At 41.9% G+C, this 16,563-nt stretch overlaps 1 non-coding gene across 1 annotated transcript; it reads left to right on the forward strand.

Moving 5' to 3' along the window:
- Window positions 1–6,003: 6,003 nt before the first annotated feature.
- Window positions 6,004–6,110, forward strand: LOC147944424 (small nucleolar RNA R71). Its single transcript, XR_015558644.1, has one exon. It is a non-coding gene; the product is annotated as a small nucleolar RNA R71 (small nucleolar RNA).
- The last annotated feature ends 10,453 nt before the right edge of the window (window positions 6,111–16,563 follow it).

Consider the following 16,563-nt stretch of genomic DNA (forward strand, 5'->3'; position numbering starts at 1 on the left):
TTTACTTCTTCTTTTCTCTTTCACCCTTTTCTCTTTTGGTTTTCAAGTCTTAGGAGAGATTTCTTATTTGATCTATCTAGTGGGATGGGGGATTCTTACTTACTTGCTATGGTTCTCTTTTCTTCTTTTTCTTAAGACATACAAGCATTTTGCTAGCCTTTCCTTTTCTTTCTTTTTCTTTCTTTAGCTAGAACCATTTTCAACAATATTTTACTTCCCATCCTTTCACTAGGCTTTGTTTAAACTCAATCTCCTCTTAAAGACTCTACCCTTTTTCTTTCTCTTTTCTTTCTTTTCTTTTTATAACAGCCAAGTCCCAAACCCAACAAGTGAACCACCTAGTCCTATCTAGTTTGAAAAATGCAAACTAGAACTACACAAGGTCTTACTCTTGTCAGTTCAAACCTAACACTTTCTACCAAGCTCAATCCCAAAAATAGGCCTCACACACTCAAGAATAAACATGGCTTGAAAGAAAGGTTTGGTTAAGGGTAGGGGAACTGATTTTAAAGGTTTAATCAGCTACTTGGATCAACAAGAGTGGTAAAAAGGAGAAAGATGATCCAAGTATGTATATGGTATCCATGAGTTTAAAGCAATGCACACATTGATAATTATAAGTCAATATTAGGCTCTTATTAGTAGGAAATGGTTTCAAATCTCAACATGCTTCAATTTAGACCAAATGCAATGCAGGAATTCAAGGCTTGGTTCAATCTTATGCTTCTAACTACTCAACTAGCATCATAGTACTATTAACTTGGGCATTGATCCTAGTCTAGTGAATAAGCAAGCTAACAAGGAAAAACTCATCATAGATCCCTAATGCAAATATTATACAATCCTACATGAAACATGCTAAACAAGATCCTAATATGCAATGCAAACTACAGGAACACTCTTTTTTTATAAAGATTTTTGCTAAACTTTTTCAAATTTTTAGGGTTTTTCTGTGCCTTAGATGCTTATGCAAATACTAATATGAAGATGCTAAAATTTGAAATAAGAACACAAAACACAACATCAAATGCTATCTCAAACCCTCCCCCAAACTTAAATCACACAGTCCCCTGTGTGAAAGAAATTTGTAAGAGGATTCAAGATTAAAAACAAAACACAACTATGAAATGCAATGATATTTACAAGTGAAGGTGATGGTGGTACCTTAGGGATTGTGGAAGAAGTTGTCCACATCCATCTGCATGCTGTCATAGGAGTAGTTGGGGTCTTGTTGGTGACTTGGAGATGGAGTTTGGGGCAGCTCGACGATGGCGATCGACCGTGACTCGGTCGAGTGCGTGTCCGAGTGGGGGGGGGGGGGTCGAGCTGGACCGCGTATGTCAAAATGTTGACCTTGCTGCTGGCAAAACTGCTGGTAGAGAGCTGGATCCATGTAGTATTGAGGTGGGATGGGAGGGTAACATGGATAGCCTGGATAAGCTGCTGGAGGTGGGAAGCCATAGGGTGATCTGGGAAGGTGCTCGGTCGAGTACGTCGGGGGTGCTCGGTCGAGTGGGCGCTCGAGTGACCCGGTCGAGTGCCTCGAAAACTGTTGTTCGCGGGTACTTGAGCTCCTCTTCCTCTTATTTGGCTCATACATTGAACCCTAGCAGGCTCCAAAGGGTTTGCAACTCTTGAAAGTGCTCTAGTTGAGCTTCTTCTTCTCAAAGGGCTTGAATGGCGTGGAGATGAGTTTCCACTCTTTAGCTCAGCAATTTCCTTCTTTAAGCCCTTGATGGACTTAGCCATGTTGCCCACCTTCTTCTTAAGTTTATCAAACCTCTTCCCATTCCACTTGCTCCATCTTTGCAAAAATGTCAACCTCTTGCTATTCTCCCTCACTCCTCTACTATCTCTTGGGTTGGGCTCATAATCTTCAAAGTAGAATTGCTCCTCCCCATCAGCCATTTGTGCATTCCTAGCTTCTTCAACTCTAGGTTGAACTATCCCATCAAACCAATGCTCCTCAGCTGGCCAAAAGTCAATGTTGGCTCCTTCTTGAATGGTGGTGAGCTCTTGGTTAGGCAAGATGAATTGCTTTTTCCCAAGTGTTGGAAGCTCAAAGTTAAAGATGTGATTCCCTTGATGCATCTCCTTGGCTAGGATGAGAGTAGAGGTGAGGTAGCTTGAGTCAATCCATCCTGGTGAGACCCTTTCTCCTCTTAGTGGAACCTTAGAAGCTTGTAGGATTAGAGTAATGATGCCTCCAATGGTTAGTGCTCCTCTTGACCCTTTGTTCTCCAATTTCCCTACCCAACTTCTCAAGTGAACCATGTAGTCAATGAGCACCATTGCTAGGTCAGTCCCCACAGTGCTCCCAAGAATGATGGTACCATTTCTTGCTTGAAAGATGATTCCATTGAGAGTCAAGTCAATCATCTTTAGCTCCCCCTCATTGATGTTCCCAGTTTCCTTCCTTGCAAAGAAGGTATTGGCAAGAGCTTTGTGGAAGTACCTTAGGACTGGGCTCCTTATTCTTGAGCTCTTGGAATTGGAGGATGAGTAGAACTTGTTATCCCTAATGGTTTCCCACACAGCAAAGAGTTCTTCTCTTGGAATCATCAAATTCCTATTGCTCCCAACCTCAAATCCAAACACATTTGCTATCTTCTTCATTGAAAGATCATACCTCTTCCCGTTGATTGTGAAAGCAATGTGACCAGCTCCAAACTCAGCATCTTTCCTTGCATATGTGGTCAGCTTGACAGTGGCTAGGAACTCACAACTTTCTTCTTTGTAGCCCTCCATGCAAAGCCCCATGAACTTGGTAAGGTTACTCTTCTCAAAGAGATACTCCACATCTCCATCAATGGCTAGCTTCTCCATGGTTTCCTTGTGTGGATATCTAGTCCCCAGGAACTCCATTCTCATGAAAGCATCATAAAGCTGTCTCTTTGATAACCCACAAGATTCTACCTCTCTATCATCCATTAACTCTTCTTCTTCACTTTCTTCCTCACTCTCATTCTCACTCTCCTCATGTTCAACCTCAACAGCTGGCCTCTTCCCTTTGGCCTTGTGTCTCCTCATAAACTCGTTGAGAGTCGGCTCCCTTTCTTCCTCACTTTCAATCCTCTCAGGATCTTCCTCAACTGACTCTCTCCTTGGACACGGCATCTGGCTCGACCGGCTGCTCGAACCGCCACTCGGTCGAGTGCATGACCGAGTGGGGCGTCGAGTGGTTCTCCCAGATTCTCCTCTTGATTCAAGGTCAGCATCACGATGTTCCATGGAGCTTGCAGCGGTTTGTTGAGACTTCCTGGTGATCTTTGAAGACATTTTCAAAAGGAACTGAAAGGAATAGACTCAAAGCTCAAAGTTAATAGGTTAGTGACCCAAAAACTTGAAAGAACAAAGCTTGAGCAAAAGATGAATTTTGAGAGAGATTTTAAAACTTGAATTTAGTTGTTTTGAGCAAATGAGAGAGTGTGAGAGGTATAATTTCGTGCAAGGTCTATATAAAGAAGCTAAGGGGACAAGGAGACAAGGGTGGAGCGTCCATACCATTCAAATTTGAATTGGGAATCTTTGACCTACTTTTTTGCTGCCACTCAACCCCACACTCGACCAGCACGTGCTCGAGCTCCCTTGACCAAAGTTTGAAAATTCAAAATTTTCTTCTTGTTCTTCCCTCCACTCGATCGTTCTAGCGATTTGAAGATCAAATGGGCCTTAGTTCTTTTCCAACTCGGTCGAGTACCTCTCGTGGCCTGGTCGAGTGGGCTTGCGTTTCCCCTTCTCCAAGACCAAATCTCTCCTTACCCATCTACATTTTCACTAAAAGGCCTGTCCAACACAAACATAAAAGAAAACACATCAAAACTACTAAGAAAATAAAGCATATTTACAAAGGATACCTTAGGGACTTCCTCCCTAGTGAGCTTGTTTAGAGTCACTAAGCTTGACTTTGGTTTCCTTCTTAAACTTGGTCTAGATACCAAGGAGGTGATGAAATCCTCCCTGGAACCTCTTGGTCACTGTGAAGTTGATCCTTGATAACCTCACCCTTAGCACACAAACCATACTTCTTCTTGATTTTGAGCCTTGGTCTTGCTTTCCTCAAAGACCTCTTGTTCAGCTTAACTTGGAGATCCTCAACCATACTAGTCAGCTCTTGAACTGACCTCTTAAGCTTTTCCACAGAATCCTCTTGAAGTGTTAGCTCAGCCTTTGGAGTTGCCTTATCACTTAGACCTTCTTGACCACCTTTGTCCTTGATAGTAAAAGGCTGATCATCAATGGTAGGAAGGTTGGTTGGGTTATAGATGTTGAACTTCATAACTATACCTTCAGCAATGTTCAAAGTCACAAGACCTTCCTTGACATCAATGACTGCTCCAACAGTGGCTAAGAATGGCCTCCCAACGATGATAGGATCTTCAGGTTCTTTTTCCATCTCCAATACCACAAAATCTGCATGAACCCTTGCCTTCCCTATTTTGATTGGGACATTCTCCAACCTTCCAACTACTTCTCTGTTTGACCCATCAGCTAGGCATACATGGAGGTTGGTGGATTTGAAATCAGTTCTCCCAAGCTTTTGAGCTATGGAGTATGGCATCACACTAGTTGAAGCTCCCAAATCACAAAGGCATTGATTGTAGTGGAGGTAACTGATTGTGCAAGGCAGATAGAATGGTCCTGGATCCTTAAGCTTAATTGGGATGATCACTCCTCCAAGGTTCTCAAGATCCTTCTCATCTTGAGCTTGAGCCTTCTTCTTTGACAAATCAAGCAAAAAATCTCTATAGAGAGGATAAGGTTCATACTGTTCCAAGGCAGGTCCTCTCTCCTCTTCTTGGTAAGTAATGATGACTTCTTGTATAGCCATCACTTCTTCTTGTTTCTCAACCACAACTTCTTCGTTCAAAGCTTCCTCATCCTTTTGTTGCTTAGGCAACATCTCCTTTTTCTCAATTATTTCCCTTAATTCCTTGATCCTTTGTGCTTTGAAACGTCCTGGGAATGGTAGAGATGGTTTGTAAGCAGGAGGGATGTACTTAGCAGGTTTAACAGCTCCTGATCCTTCAGCTCGATCGACCACTCGATCAGGCACTCGGTCGAGTGCTGGCTCGAGTACCTGGTGAAGTGCAATGGCGGATTCAGATTTCTCTGCACAAACTTCACTCAAAGCTTCAATAACTGAATCCTCCCCATCTTGAACATCACTGTCCTCAGTGACTTCCTCATCAGAGATATGGATGGCTTTTTCAGTGAACTCCCTTGGATTTTGAACAGCTTTTCCAGGGAGTTGGTTGGGTTTACGAGCAGAAGTAGAGGCAATGTTGCTCTCCATATACTTTACTCTAGAGTTGAGACCTTCAAACTTCATGTTAAGGTCATTATACTGGGATGTTAGCCTTTGATTTACTTCAGCAAACTGCTTGGCTTCCTCAATCTTTCCTTGTGTTTGCCCAATCAACAATTGTTGCATCATAGCTCTTAAGTCTTGTTCTTGGCCTTGGTTAGTCTGAAACCCGGGTGGGGGACACAACTGAGGCAGGAACACTTGATGTTGTTGCTGGGGGACATAGTGTTGTTGCTGTTGAGGCTGTTGAGGTGGGTAGACTTGGTCTTGAGGGTTGGCTACATTGGTACTCCTATAAGAGAGATTGTTGTTCTTGAAACCTCCTTGGTTGTAGCCATTGAATCCTCCCTGGTTTTGCATGTAGCACAACTCAGCAAACTCAGTCTCCCCCTCTTGAACTGGAACCTCTTCTTCACCAATGAAGTGAATAGACTTTTGTTGGCTAAGAAGGATCTTGTCAATTGACCATCTTCAAGTCCTTCTTGTACTTGTCCTCTTGATCAGTTGATGATGACCTTATGGTTCTGTCATAGTCCTCATTATAGTTGCCATCTGACTGAGCAAGATTCTCAACTAATTCCCAGCCTTCTTCCACATTCTTGTTGAGGAAGTTGCCATTAGAAGCAGTGTCAAGAAGCATCCTGATCTTGGGAAGCACTCCTCTATACAATGTACTCAAGAGTGACTCATTGCTGAAGCCATGATGAGGACATTGAGTCTGAAATCCTTTGAACCTCTCCCAAGCTTCACAAAAGCTCTCATTGTTTCTTTGAGCAAACCCAGAAATTTCATTTCTCAACCTAGCAGTCCTTGCATTGGAGAAGAATTTGGCCAAGAAAGCCTTCTTGCAAGCATCCCATGTGGTTATTGCTCCAGTAAGAAGAGTCTTCTCCCAAAGGTGAGCCTTGTCTCCAAGTGAGAATGGGAAGAGCCTCAACTTGAATCTATCTTCACTCACTCCAGTGATCTTTGTAAGACCACAGATTCTGTCAAACTCATCAAGATGATCTAGTGGATCCTCCATTGGCAACCCATGAAACTTGTTGGCTTGAATCATGGAGATCAATCCACTCTTGATCTCAAAGTTGTTGTTTGGTACTGTTGGAGGCACAATACCAGCCCTTTGGTTGTGGGTGTTGGGTGCATCTCCAGCACCAATGTGCCTAGGTCTCTGCTCATGGTTAGCTTGTTGCTCCATGATCACTGGATACTCTTGCTGAACTTGAACTACTCTTCTTCTCTGATTTCCCAAACCCTTTTGCTTCCTATGGATGTTGTCAATAGGCCTTTGAAGATTGTCTTTCCCCTTAGACCTTGTGTGCATCGACTGGGAAGTACAGACTCGAACAAGCTCACAATTGAGCTCAGGCTCGTATGGGTGGTTGAATCGACTGGGAAGTGGTGTCCAAATGTACACGGCGTCTGACTCGATCAAGTGCTCGATCACTGCTCGGTCGAGTGGTGGTCGAGTGGTGGTCGAGTGGTTGGTCGAGTGGGTACCTGAAACTCAAGACAACCCAGCAACATAAGATTCGAATCCAGAAACTCACAAGCGTATAAACGAACTTAATCTTAGACTAATATGGATCCTAAATGTCACAAAAACACACTCAAATGGGCAACGGCGCCAAATTGAAACAAGCTTTCTTTGGTGGTGGTGAATGATGATGAATGTATGCAATGAGATATGAATGGATGGATGGTAAGGTGTTTCAATTCCCCTTATGCAGTTGCAGTATAAGAGGCGTCAATCCTAAATGAGTGTTTATGAACAATTAAGATATGTATATGAATCTAAGTTAAGCCAAATGTAAAGATTGTTTGTCACTAACAATCCTAAGATGAAAAATGTAAAATGCAGAAAGTAAAACTACAAGAACTAAGATGCTAAATGTAAATGGAACAGAATGATTACAACTAATATGAAACAAGAACAGAAATAGAAACTACAATAATGAACTAATGCAAGACAATAATGAACAGTACAATAAGTAAATGCAACTGGAATGCAAATAGAATGAGACTAGAGATAAGACAGGACAACTACAAATCATAAACCAAAGTTCTGGGGAAGAACTCGAGCAAGCACTTGATCGAGTGTAGATCGAATGCAGGGTCGAGCTGGACTAAACGCAAAAACAGAGCAACACAATAAAAACAGAGCAATGCAAATACGAATCAAACAACAAGCAAGCAACATGATTAAGACTTAAAAATCAATAAACAAAGAAGGCCTTGAGGAGGGATTCATGGGCTGGACTAATGAATGAGGTTATCACACTTTGGCCAACAAATCTTAAGCAAACTTTGAGCTAATCTCTAGACATATAAATCTAAGACAAGTTTCCTCCACTCTCATGGCAAGAAACAATCAAACCTATGCATCTCTAGACTTGTTCTCACAAAGTAAAGAATCTACACAAGCAGGCATTAAGAAATACATCTCAAACCAAACAAGACCTCTAATCTCTTAGCAAGCCTAATGGTAAGCTCTAGATCTAGCCTTATCTATGCTTCTTAAACATTGGTGTGATGCTAAGATGCTTGAAATCAAACCCTAACCTCTCAGTTCAGGATCAGCATTAAGAACATCTAGCCTAGAAGAGATTCTACCACAATCAAGCTTGACCAAAGCAAACAAACCTCAAACACAGCCCAGCCTAACCCATCCTCAAGATCCTAAGCACTACTCACAAGAACACATGATGAACACAAAAATCATAAACCCAGAAAATATTGAAACTTGCATTATTAGAAAGATAAAACAGAGATCTACAATATTGATGAAGAAATAAAACTCAAAATCTTTATATCTTGAAAGTTATAAAACCAACAAAAAACAAGAATCTAGTCTTTTCTCTCTTAAAACAAGTACAAGATCTAAGAAAAATAAAAGTGCAAAAAGAATAATTCCCAAAAGGGTAAAAACTAGGTTTAGAGAATATCTAAAAAGCTGGACTCTTTTGGTGGCTGCAGGTACAAAACTTTATATAGGAAAGGGAGTGGAAGCCCTAAAAATACTAAAAGACAAAATAGACTACGGCTCGGTCAACTTGACCTGTGCTCGGTCGAGTGGCAGGTCGAGCTGGCTTCTCTCGTGCGTTTTCCACTCGGTCGAGTCCTCCTCAGCACACGGTCGAGTGTCTGGTCGAGTGTGCGGTCGAGTTGGACTTCGGACCTTGTTGTTTCAGCCTTAATTCTCTTGCCTTTCCTTCATGATTGCTTCACTTCTCCTCAGCATTGCTTCCATGCTCTTTAAGCTCCAAAATCATCTGTCTATGCATGAAAAGATGCAAGTGCAATGCAACTAAACTCTAATGCATGATTGGTCCTAAAGCTACAGAATAATGGTCAAAATGGATAGCAAAAGATACAAAAGATGTGAATATATTAAGGGAAAACAAGGTAAAATATATGAACATCAACAGTGTACGACATGGCCTCCTATACAAAGCCTCATAAGGAGCCATCTTAATACTCGCCTGATAACTGTTGTTGTAAGCAAATTCTACCAGGTTCAGGTGATCTGCCCAAAGGCCACCACAATCCATGACCTACATCCTCAGCAAATCCTCCAGCGTCTGGATCGTCCTTTCTGACTGCCCATCTGTCTGGGGATGATAAGTTGTACTCATATGTACCTTAATGCCCATCTCTACCTGAAATGCCCTCCAGAACACCGAAGTGAACTTAGAATCCCTATCAGACACAATACTCGCTGGCATCCCATGCAATCTGACTATCTTCTTCACATACTTCTTAGCCAAGACCGCTGCTCCATCAGTCTTCTTAATGGCCAGAAAATGTGCTGACTTAGTCAACCGGTCCACAATGACCCAAATAGCATCAAATGTCCGAGACACTGACAATGCTACCACGAAATCCATCGTGATCATATCCCTCTTCCACTCTAGAATGGGTAAACACTTCAGTAACCAGCCTGGAACCTGATGCTCAGCCTTCACTAGTTGACACACATCGCACCTCGCGACCCAACTAGCTACATCCTTCTTCATCCCGACCCAGTGATAGTACCTCTTGTGGTCACGGTACATCTTAGTCACTCCTAGATGAATAGAAAACTTGCTCGCATGAGCCTCTATCAGGATCTCCTGCCTCAACTTCTCATCCTTGGGCACACCAATATAGTACCATTAGCTGAGACCTGATACTCTGAATCAACATCCTTAGAGGCATTCACCAGCCCCAAATCCTTCTTCTGAGCCAATTGTACCCTGCTCAGAAGATCCGCTCTATCAGCCGCCTCCAACCCCCAACGGTTCCTGCGAAACCGCAGACAAACTCAACGCACTGATCTCTCCTACCAGAGACTCCATGTCCTGCTCCTGAGCCGAAGCTACCCTCCTCCGACTCAGAGCATCTGCAACCAAGTTACCCTTACCAGGGTGATAAGCTATCTCCAAATCATAATCCGCCACCAACTGCATCTACCGCCTCTACCTCAACTTCAGCTCGGGCTGAGTTAATATATACTTCAGGCTCTTATGATCTGTAAACACCTGCACTTTTGCACCATAAAGATAAGATCTCCGAATTTTTAGAGCAAAAACTACAGCAGCCATCTCCAAATCATGAGTAGGATAGTTGTCCTCATGCTTCCGCAACTGCCACAAAGCATAGGCAATCACCATCCCATGTTGCATCAACACACACCCCAAACCAACTCTGGATGCATCTGTATAAACCACATAGGGTTCTCCCTGCTCCGACAATGCCAATACTGGCATAGTAGTCAGCATCTCTTTCATGCTTGCAAAGCCTTCCTCGCACTCTTGTGACCAATGAAACAATGTTTTTATGGTGGTGGAATTGGTGAATGAGATATAGATGAATGGAATGCAGGGTGTTTCAATTCCCTTTATGATGTTGCAGTATAAAGGGTGTCAATCCAAATCTGAGTGGGTTGCAAGCAATCAAGATGTAAACACTTATCTAAGTTGAGCCAAATATGATGGATGTTTGTCACTAACAACCTAATGATGAATGTAAAATGCAGAAAGTAAAAGCTAATGAGACAGGACAAATGCAAACATAAACTAGAATTCTGGGGATGAGCTCGAGCAAGCACTCGATCGAGTGTGCGATCGAGTACAGGGTCGACTCGGACAAATGCGAAAAACAGAGCAAACCCAATAAAACAGAGCAAGACAAAAGTAAATCAAACAACAATCAAACAACAGGATTTAAATTAGGAAATCAATAGACAAAGAAGGTCTTAGGGATGGATTCATGGGCTGGACTTTAGATTGTGGTTACCTAACTTGGTCAACAAATCTCAATCAACATGAGCTAATCTCTAGAAAATGATCTCCTAGAACATGTTAATCCACTCTCATGGCAAAAACAATCAACCTCATATATTTCTAGACTAGTTCTCACATAGCAAAGAACTTATACAAGCAAGCATTAAGCAACAGATCATTTATGTCAAAAATCAAACAAGACATCTAATCTCTTAGCATGCCTAATGATAATCTCTAGATCTAGCCTTATCTAGCAACTTAGACATTGATGTGATGCTAAGAAGCTTGAGATCAAACCCTACCCTCTCGGTTACAGGATCAGCATAGAGAATATCTAGCCTAGAAGAGATCTAAAACAATCAAGCTTGACCAAATCAAACAACCACAACATCCATCCAGCCTAAACCATCCCTAAGAGCTAAAGAAACTACTCACAATCACACATGATGATGATTAACAAAATCATAAACCCAGAAAATAATGAAACTTGCATCATTAGAAAGATAAAGCAAAGATCTACAATATTGAAGAAGGAATCAAATTCGAATTCTTAATACTTTGAGAGTTATTGAACAAACAAGTATGAAAAAATCTCTTGTTTTCTCCTTCAAAAGTAGATAAGGATCTAAGAAATGTAAAAAAGCAAAAAGCATAAATTCCCAAAAGGGTAAATACTAGGTTTCTGGAATATCTAAAAGTTGGACTCCTTGGTGGCTGCAGGGTACAAGGCCTTATATAGAAAAAGGAGTGGAAGCCCTAAAAATGCTAAAAGACAAAATAGCTAGGCGTCTCGGTCAACTCGACCTGATGCTCAGTGGAGTGACCAGTCGAGTTGGCTCTTCTTCTGCTCCTTCCACTCGGTCGAGTCCTTTTCTGCACATGGTCGAGTGTCTGGTCGAGTGGGCGGTCGAGTGGAACTCCGGACCTTGGTTCTTCAGCTCTAACTCCCTTGCTTTCTTCTCTTGATAGCTTCACTCCTCTCCAGCATTGCTTCCATGCTCCTTAGGCTCCAAAATCACCTGTTTATGCAAGAAAATATGCAAATGCAATGCATCTATACTCTAATGCATGAACAGTCCTAAAGCTACACAATAATGACCAAAATGGATAGGAAAAGAGTGAATATTCTAAGGGAAAACAAGGTAAATTATATGAACATCAACACCCCCAAACTTAGTCTTTGCTTGCCCTCAAGCAAATAAACAAGACATAAGAAGGTAGGTGAGGTTTAAAAGTGGGATCTCAGCTCCTAAAACTTGCCAATAAACCAGCTAGAATCAATGTCCAAGTTACTAGTACTATGATGCAAGTTGAATGAGCTGTACTTAAAAAATTTAGACAAGCCTATCACAACCTTTACTGATTTGAGCCTTAGATGTCCACACGCATTCAAATCAACCATTTCCTTTAACATTCATTAATCAAGAACATGAATCAATCTTATGCAATGCTTAAACTCATTTGGCTTGGTGATAAAGGTTTAGAGACAATGATGGTCTCTCTTTAGAGTGGGGCTTATCAATATCAAGGTTCTCTCATAAAAATGGATTGAGCTTTAGAAGAATGCTAAAGGTAAGACCACTTAGACACATACAAGAACAAAACCTTGTCTACCCAAAGGCACCCAAAGTGTTTATCCTATCAATCTTAAACCCAAATGATCCTAGTTCTACCCTTTAACTTCTTCACTTCTCTTTCACCCTTTTCTCTTTTGATTTTCAAGTCTTAGGAGAGGTTTCTTATTTGATCTTTCTAGTGGAATGGGGGATTCTTTCTTATTGCTATGGTTCTCTTTTTTTCTTATTCTTAAGACATAAAAGCATTTTGCTATACTCTTCTTTTCTTTAACTAGAACCAACTTTATGAATCTTATACTTCCCATTCTTTCACTAGACTTTGATTTTACACATTCCCTTCCTAAAGACTCTACCTTTTTCTTTCTCTTTTTCCTCTTTTCTTTTCAAAACAGCCAAGTCCCAAACCCAACAAGTGATCCACCTAATCCTATCTAGTTTGGAAAATGCAAATTAGAACTACACAAGGTCTTACTCTTATCAGTTCAAACCTAACACATTCTACCAAGCTCAATCCCAAAAGGTCTTACACACACAAGAATAAACATGGCTTGAAAGAAGGGTTGGTTAAGGGGTAGGGAAAACTGATTTTAGTGTTAATCAGCTACTTGGATCAACAAGAGTGGTAAAAAGGAGAAATATGATCCAAATACGTATATGGTATCCATGAGTTTAAAGCAATGCACAAATTGATAATTAACAGTCAATATTAGGTTCTTATAAGTAGGAAATGGCATCAAATCACAACATGCTTCAATTTAGACCAAATGCAATGTAGGAATTCAAGGCTTGGTTCAATCTTATATTTCTAACCACTCAACTAGCATCAAAATACTATTAACTTGGGCAATTGATCCTAGTTTGGTGAATCTAGCAAGCTAACAAGGCAAAAATCATCATTGATCCCTAATGCAAATGTTTAACAGTCCTACATGAAACATGCTAAACAAGATCCTAATATGCAATGCAAACTACATGAACACTCTTTTTTTATAAAGATTTTTACAACAAAATTCAAAATTTTATGGTTTTTCTATGCCTTAGATGCAATGCAAGTGCTAACATGATTATGCTAAAAAATTGAAATAAGAAAACAGAAAACAATGTCAAATGCTATCTCAAACCCTCCCCCAAACTTAAATCACACAGTCCTCTATGTGAGAGAAATTTGAAAGTGGATTCAAGACTAAAACAAAACACAATATGAGATGCAATGGTATGTACAAGGGAAGGTGATAGTTGTACCTCATGGATTGTGGAAGAAGCTGTCCACATCCTCATTCATGCTGTCAAAAGTGTAGTTGGGGTCTTGTTGTTGACTTGGAGGAGGAGATTGGGGCAACTCGACTATGGCCATCGACTGGTACTCGGTCGAGTGCACGGTCGAGTGGGGGGGGGGGTCAAGTTGGACTGCGAGTTGAAAAATTCTGACCTTGCTGCTGGTAGAACTGCTGCAAGAGTGCTGGATCCATGAAGTATTGGGGTGGGAAGGGAGGGTAACCTGGATAGCCTGGATATGCTGCTGGAGCTGGGAAGCCATAAGGAGTTCTGGGTTGGAACTCGGCCGAGTGCATCTGGGGTACTCGGTCGTGTGGCTGCTCGAGTGACCTGGTCGAGTGCTTTGAACTTTGTTGTTCTCGGCGACTTGAACTTCTTCTCCTCTGAATTAGCTCGTGCATTGAAGATCTAGCTGGTTCCACAAGGGTTTCTTCTCTTGAAAGTGCTTTAGTTGAGATACACCTCCTCAAAGGGCTAGAATGGCTTGGTGATGAGTTTGCAGTCTTCAGTTCAGCAATTTCCCTCTTTAAGCTCTTGATGGACTTAGCCATGTTGCCCACCTTCTTCTTTAGCTTCTCAAATTTATTCCCATGCCACTTGCTCCATCTTTGTAGAAGTGTAAGCCTCTTGCTACTCTCCCTCACTCCTCTACTATCTCTAAGGCTTGGCTCATATTCCTCAAAGTAGAATTGCTCTTCCCCATCAGCCATTTCTACATCTCCAGCTTTATCAACTCTAACTTGAGCTGTCCCATCAAACAAGAATTCATCAGCTGGCCAAAAGTCAATGTTTGCTCCTTCTTGTATGGTGGTGAGCTCTTGATTAGGTAGGACAAGCTGTCACCTCTACTCTCATACTAGCCAAGGAGATTCACCAAGGAAATCACATTTTCAACTTTGAGCTTCCAACAGTTGGGAAAAGACCTTCTCTCCTCTAAGTTGGACCTTAGCAGCTTGTAGTATTGGAGTGATGATGCCTCCAATGGTTAGGGCTCCCCTTGAGCCTTTGTTTTGCAGCTTGCCCACCCAACTTCTCAAATAGAACATGTGGTCAATGAGCACCATTGCAAGACCAGTCTCCAAAGAAGGTGTTTGCTAAGGCCTTGTGGAAGTACCTTAGGACTGGGCTTCTTATCTTGGAACTCTTGGTCTTGGAGGATGAGTAGGTGATGTTGTCTCCAATGGTTTCCCAAACAGCATAGAGTACTTCTCTTGGTATCCTTAAGCTCCTCTCATTACCAACTTCAAAACCAAAGATATTGGCTATCTTCTTCAAAGAAAGCTCATACTTCTTCCCCTTAATAGTGAAGGCAACATGACCAGCTCCCAACTCATTATCATTCCTTATGTAGCAGTGCAGCTTGATTGTGGCTAGAAACTCACAGCTTTCTTCTTTATACCCCTCCATGCAAAGCCCCATGAACTTGGTTAGGCTGCTCTTCTCAAAAAGATATTCCACATCTTCATCAATGCCTAGCTTCTCCATGGTTTCCTTGTGTGGGTATATGTCCCCAGGAACTGCATCCTCATGAAGGCTTCATAAAGTTGCCTTTTAGTCAAACCACAAGATTCTTCCTCTCCATCATCTTCTCCCTCTTCTTCTTCACTCTCACTTTCATCCTCCTCTTGTTCAACCTCAACTGCTGGCCTCTTCCCCTGGGCCTTGTGTCTCCTGATCTCTGTGGCATTCTGCGGTCTAGGCCAATCCCTAATAGCTTAAATCTTCTCTGGATCTATAGAAACTCCCTCTGCAGAAACAATGTGACCCATAAAACCCATCTCACGCTGCCAAAAACTGCACTTGCTCAACTTAGTAATCAACTTCTGCTCTTACAGCTTTTCCAGAACTGCTCCTATATGCACTGCATTCTCCCCCAGACTCTTGGAATAAACCAGGATATCATCGATAAAAATGATGACAGCGAAGTCCAGAAACTCGTGAAACACGCTGTTCATCAATCTCATAAACGCTGCTTGTGCATTAGTCAACCCGAACGACATCGCCACAAACTCATAAATCCATACCCCGTCCTTCTTCTTGACGAACTACACCGACGCTCCCCACAGTGAAGTGATAAGACGAATGAATCCCCTTCTCAACAAATCCTCTGGTTACGTCCTCAACTCTACTAGACTAATAATCAAGTATGCCAACATCAACTCACCACCACCTGAATATTACCAATCAAAAAAAAATCCTTGAGAACTGATCACCTCATATGTGACCACTCTTCATGTCAACCATTAAGCATTTTGCTTCTCCGTCATTTCACATCCCCTTTCCGAAAATAGTCAAGTCCTAACTATTCATAGAACTTTCTATTGATGGAAACTTTCCTTTTCTGGAACTTTCTGTTCTTCCTTTGCAACGACACTTACCATACATAGCAAAACTCGAACTCCCTAAACACTTGCCATATTTAGAATCACATAATCCCTTAACCTATTCCATATCAAGATTTCATAAGAACTAATCATCTTATTAAAGCTTCTCCAACAACATTGTCAGTAAATCCGCAATATGGTCATCTCGGTCTGAGGAAAACTTTTCACCACACTCACAACACCCGCTGGACCTCCATCAACACCAATAAGCACATCGGCCACACAACTAAAATCCAAGATTAAACAACCATCAACTCTCGAGGTCCATATTTTGTCGTCATGTTTATACTCGCGTCCTAGGCATTGCTTGCTCCAAACTACTCCACCCTTAGGTCGCAACATTCGGGCCATACCGTTCTCACTCTCAGACCAGCGTCTTCGAGTTATACCGTCTCACTCTTGGACTACAATCCTCAAGATCTCGGTATCAGGAGAACTACTCATCCCCTCAAGGAAACCACCATCCTATCAGGAGCAACAATCCTTAAAGACTATAAACATCTTCCGACCAAAAGTACTTCCTGTGGTCCGAGTATAACATTTCAATGTTACACCTGCCCACTAAACATCTAATATCCAACTGGATTACCCACCAAATAGAGAAAATATCTGCTCCAACTACAAATGTCCACCTATCTGCCTCTCTAGGCTCGATACCTCTCGAGAAGAATCTCGCACCGGCGTCCACAACTGCTCCATCCTCCTAACATAAGAAGGAAAGTCCTCAACATCCGCAGCCCTCGGCTGCACCCCGC

This window comes from Camelina sativa, chromosome 5, assembly GCF_030686135.1.
Source record: "Camelina sativa cultivar CO46 ecotype springtype chromosome 5, ASM3068613v1".
In the NCBI taxonomy this organism is placed as follows: domain Eukaryota; kingdom Viridiplantae; phylum Streptophyta; class Magnoliopsida; order Brassicales; family Brassicaceae; genus Camelina; species Camelina sativa.